Raw genomic sequence first — 6,000 nt, forward strand, 5'->3', positions numbered from 1 at the left:
CAGATTTTATGATTGGTATAAGACAAGATGACAAGACTGGAACAAATGTATATATTGGGATTGGATAGAAGGACAGACAATGTATTAAGTAGATTAACTGTTAGTGGTTGAAACTAGCTGTACAGAATGTGCATGTATGGTTACTCCGACTCTGCGGTATTGCATTGTTTTAAATGTAAAAATAATAAAAATATATTTAAAAAAAATACTGATTCTGTGGGCTTGACATGGTGGGTGTGGCGTGGCTTGGTGTGTGTGGCTTGGTGGGCATGGCAGGGGAAGGATACTGCAAAATCCCCATTTTCTCTCGATCAGATGGGTCTTGTGAGGCAGAGAATAGATGGGGTGGGGCCAATAAGAGGAGTAGTTCTCCAAACTGCTCAAAAATTCTGCTACCGGTTCTTCAGAACTGGTCAGAACTTCCTAAATACCACCTCTGCTTTAAGCCTGGCGGACTTCAACTCCCCAGCCAGTTTTGATCTATACCGAAGGGTAAAATCTTCCTTCCCATATTGCTCAGGTCTTCAACTGAAGGCTACCTGCTTAAAAGCTAGAACACTCTGAGGCAGCCTCCTGGGGACTGAATCCGTTCAGTTTTACTGCCAGTTTTATTCATTTAGTTATTCGCTATATTTATATCCTGTCACCACAACATTGTGGATGTTTTTTCAACTACTTTAGCCAACAGGCTTGATTTTCTACTCAGGTACCAATTGGGGCTGACTCAGAATCAGCCAAGATCAGGTATGTGCTACTTGCGGAAGCTTAAAATCACCTACTAATGTGTGACAGTTGTCCATTAACTTATGAAAGAAAGTAGAACCCTGCCATTTGGTGAACTCTCTCACCTATCTTCTCTTCTTCCTTCCCTCCCTTTTATACATCTTTCTTTTGAATTTTGTCACTCCATCGAAAAGATCATGCAAACTCATTGGGTATAAAATGTCAAAAGGATTTCAAGAAGGAGCATGCAGAGGTTTTGAAACGTATATAACCAGCTTGGTGGCCCAGAGTGTGTGTGTGGCGGGGGGGGAGAGGTGATGGCTGTGTGCGAGTGACAGGTGCACACATGTGAGTGGAGCTTCACGCACACACGTGCTCGCCTGCTGTTTACAGGGCCCAGTTCCGAATGGGGGTTGGAGACCCTTGGTGTATATAATATCAAATATTTTAAATGTGTAAGAAAGCTTTAAAATATTAATTGTGAGGTCCTTGGTGCTCTCTAATTTGGTTGTTTTCTTGCAGACATTTCATTACCGAGCTAACACTGATAATGTTACCTAGTTTGGTAGTGAAATGTCTGCAAGAAAACCACCAAGCCTAAGAGCATCCACACTTCACCTGAGCTACAAATATTCTCTTTTGTCAGTAAACAATTAATAATCTGCAATATCCATAATCCAAATACCCATATTATTGCTATATGTAATATTGTATTAATATTATTGTTGCTGTTGTTGTTACTATTATTATTATTGTTGTTGTTGTTGTTTAATCTTTGGTGAGATTCACAGCCTTTGGGGCTGGTTGGTAGTTCAACAGCTCGAGTCCTAACCAAGGACCTAGGAACTGTTAAGGTAACGTCGGAGGATATTATCATTATCATTATCATTATCATTTCTACTACTACTACTACTACTACTACTACTACTACTACTACTACAACTACTACTACTACAGTTAAGAGTGGGCATTTTTCTTTTCTCTGAAGATTTTATGGATATATTTGTTTCTATGGATAAACTGTTGGAAAATATCCTTAAGTCATTCAACCTCTTTGGACCGTGATGGCGAACTAATGGTATGTGGAGCCATATTTACCAGTATGCAAGCTGTTAGCTCCAGCGTGCATGCACACGCCATCCAGCTGATTTTTGGGCTCCTGGAGGGCCGGGGGAGGCTGTTTTTGCCCTTTCCAGGCTTCACTAAAGCCTCCGGAGCAGGGATGGGTTCCGGCAGCCGCTACTGCCGGGTTGCTCATGGTTCCGCTGCCTGCACATGTGCACTACTAAAAAATGCTTCTGCGCATGCGCAGAAGCCAAAAACAAGATGGCGGCACCTATGGCACCATCAGGAGAACTGGTTCAGGGGGGTGGCAGGCCTGGGTCGCTGCTTGTACCAATGACCCAGGTGGCCAAGTTACTACTGGTCCGAACCCATCTGAACCAGTAGGAACCCATCTCTGTTCTGGAGCCTAGGGAGGGCAAACCCTCCTCCCCCTGCATGTGTGTGTGTGTGTGTGTGCACAGATGTGCAGGTGGGTGGGGCCCATTGAATTATGGGTGTGGGAACGTGCATGCACAGTTTTGGCATGCCTTTACAAAAAGGTTCACCATCACTGTTTTAGGAGATACATACTGTACTTATATACATATATGCCCACCTTAAATTAGCTTCCAAACTAAATATTTGTAGCTTAATAACAATAATAACAATAATAACAATAATAACAATAATAACAATAATAACAATAATAACAATAATAACAATAATAACAATAATAACAATAATAACAATAATAACAATAATAACAATAATAACAATAATAACAATAACAATAACAATAACAATAACAATAACAATAATAATAATAATAATAATAATAATAATAATAATAATTTATTAACTTTCTAGACCGCCCCCTCTCCCCGGAGGGACTCGGGGCGGTGAGTAAGTATGCATTAGATTGCCACATGTGTGTCTATTCTCATTAGCTTTTTTAAAAAAAAAATCTTAGTTTTGGAGCATTAGATAACTTTGAAGACAGATCAATGCTTAAATATTTGTCTTGTACTATAAGTTATTACCCCCCCCCCAAAAAAAAAAAAATCAGGAAAGGAAGCATTTGTCCAGTTAAGCCTAAGGTCACACCGTATCTAACTCATCACGGTGTGAAAAAGTCAATGTCTTTTTGAAATCACATTTTGTTGCTGTTTGTGTATTTTTTGGCACATGAAGCAATTACAACAAATCACCGGGTATGTTTGTGGGCATCTATTATATAAACACACTTTGCCTAGATAACAGACTTCACTACTTATTACTTATTACATAATGCTGAGAAACAGGAAGAAACTGTAATTTTAAGTATGGAGTTTAGGAGCAAAACAAAAAACAAAAAAAACCCTGAATCTAATTTCAGCAGATGATGTAGACAGCACGTAGGTTTAATGTGTTTTCAAAGTTTCATAGCACAAAGCAAAGCTCTAATTATTCTCAACTCAGCTTTCAACCAAGGGATTTGGAGCAGGAACTAAGACAGACAGAAAATGCTGCCGATATAGAACCACATTGTAAAAAAATGTAGACAAATTCCTTGTGATCTTTTGTGAAACTGACATCTACAACAAATAGCAGCAACTTCTTTCCGTTCTTTTCCTGTCCTTAACTAGGAACAGATTTGGAGGCTACACAAGTCCCTCTAGAGAGAAGGAAACAGAATTGCGAATGTTACAGGAAACGTTCTGGGAAGAGGGAGTATATAGCTGCTGAAAAAGCTCATTTCATGCTTTTTATAAAAAGAATCAAGTTAACACCGCTATTGATTGGCTGTAGAGCTTTTATTTTATAATCCTACATACCTCTGAAGGCTGTGGTTATACTTTGTTCAAGATCACAAAATGATTGGCAAGAAATGATATCTAAGAATCATTGTTTTGAAAAATGACATGGAAAGCAAAACTAGCTTTTGAGCTATCAACATAGCTATCAATTGAGTTACAACAATTCACTTAGTGACTGCTCAAAGTTACAATGGCGCTGAAAAAAGACACATATGGTGGCGCAGTGGTTGGATTGTAGTACTGCAGGCTACTTTTGCTGACCGTCGGCTGACTGCAATTCAGTAGTTCGATTCTCACCGACTCAAGGTCGACTCATCCTTCCAAGTTGGTAAAATGAGGACCCAGATTGTTGGGGCAATAGGCTGACTCTGTAAACCATTTAGAGAGGGCTGTAAAGCCCTGTGAAGCGGTATATAAGTCTAAGTGCTATTGTTATTGCTATTTTTCACACTTACAATTTTTGTAGCAACCCTCTGATCATGTGGTTCAAATGCAGATGCTTGGCAATTGGCTCATACTTATGACCATTCCTGTGTCTTAAGGTCATGTGATCACCTTTTGCAATCTTTTGATGAGCAAAATCAGTGGGGAAGCCAGATTCACTTAACAACTGTGTTACTAATTTATCAACTGCAGTGATTCACATAACAACCGTAGCAAGCAAGATCGTAAAATGGGGCAAAATTCACTTAATAAATGTCTCACTTAAAACAGAAATGTTGGGCTCAATTGTGGTCATAGGTTGAGGACCACCTGTACTATGTATTCTATGAAACTCTTTTGCATCTTTAAGGCAAGCAACTGAACGCATTTAGCTTATCCAGAAAAATGTGAGGACTCTGTTTAGACTCCACCAAATCCAATGTCTTGCTCTCCACAGATATCAACCCTAATGCCAACTGGAGTGGCTATATGGAAAATTGGAGAAAAAAACCCTTGAAATGTCCATGAATGATTGTTTGCAATAAATCCATAGATTGGGATCCAAATAGGCTACAAGGCTTTTCCAAAAATAAGCAACATGGAAGACAGGAGATATCATTAAAAGCATTGGGAGTAATCACCTGAACTATATGTGATTGGTTTAGTACAGGTGTAATGATGAAGCCCTTGACTCCATCCATATGAAGTTACCTTCATGTTTTATCCTTGTAGAGGGTAGCCCTGGACACACCCCTCGAAAGGTCAATGGAAGCCAAAAGGCATTATAAATTGCTACGGGAATTCAAAGACAGGGTTAGAAAAGAAAACTTCAAAATTTTGAGCAAGAGTTCATAGGGAGTGTGCTTGCACAAACATACAGTGCTGCTTAGTGCCAGCAGTTTACTGCCCTACTTCTGATTACAAATCCATTACAAATTCTATAAACACTTGCATATTTAAGAACCCCTCCATGCAAGGATTGTGCACACCTCATCTGCAGCTCAGGAGCAGAGTTCAGCTGCTGGGCTAACATACTTCCACTTCAGATGCAAACTTGGAGAATATTCCATGTTTGGAGAGATATAGGAACCTAAACCTAGACCAGTGGTGGGCAACCTTTTTTTTCAACTGAGCCAAATCTCGCCAAAACCACAATTGAAATTTATTTTGAGAGCCACACTTTTAAAACCGAAAATACATAAGATGGTACACTGTTTTTAGTTTCAATAAACTCTGGCATTTGAAGCACGCAAGTCTTAAAGCTGTCAAGTTACAAGATCCTTGCATCCCTAACCCTTTAGGAAAAAAACCCCAAGGGGTCTTCAAACCTGACAGCTTGAAGACTGGTGGACTTCAACTCCCAGAATTCTGAGAGTTGAAGTCCACCAAGGGCATCAATCATATTAGCCCAGGGATCTGCAAAATTGGCTCTTAAGACTGGTGGACTTCAACTCCCAGAATTCTGAGAATTGAAGTCCATCAGTCTTAAAACAGCCACCTTTGCAGACCTCTGTGTTAGCCCAAAGCCTGGCGCTGGGCGGGCCTTGCTCCCCCATTGGTGGAGCCCCAGGAAGCGAGGAGGGAGAAAAAGAGATGGAGGCAAGGAGCTTCTCTCCCCCCCCCGCAGAAATCTTATCAGGGAGCCGGCGGGCAGTAGCAAATTAGCTGATCACGCGGCGTGATCGGCTAATTTGCTACTGCCAGCCCGGCTCCCCGGTTAGATTTTTGCTGGGAGGGGGCGGGGGGGAAGCTCCTTAGCCTCCGTTTCTTTTTCTGCCTCCTCGCTTCTCGTCCCCGCCCGACTTCAGGATCCTCCCTAATCATTGTGGATCGAAACGAAAAAAGGGAAAGAGGCGCTTGTTTTGAAGTGCCCGAGAGGAGGGAGGGGAGCGCCCGGCACACAGAAGAGCCCCATTAAAGTGTGTAAAGAGCCGCATGTGGTTCATGAGCCGCGGCTTGCCGACCACTGACCTAGACCTAATGAAATGAAGGGTAGAGAAATCTTAAGAAAAAA

The sequence above is a fragment of the Natrix helvetica genome (assembly GCF_964273705.1).
Source record: "Natrix helvetica genome assembly, chromosome: 2".
Lineage (NCBI taxonomy): Eukaryota > Metazoa > Chordata > Lepidosauria > Squamata > Natricidae > Natrix > Natrix helvetica.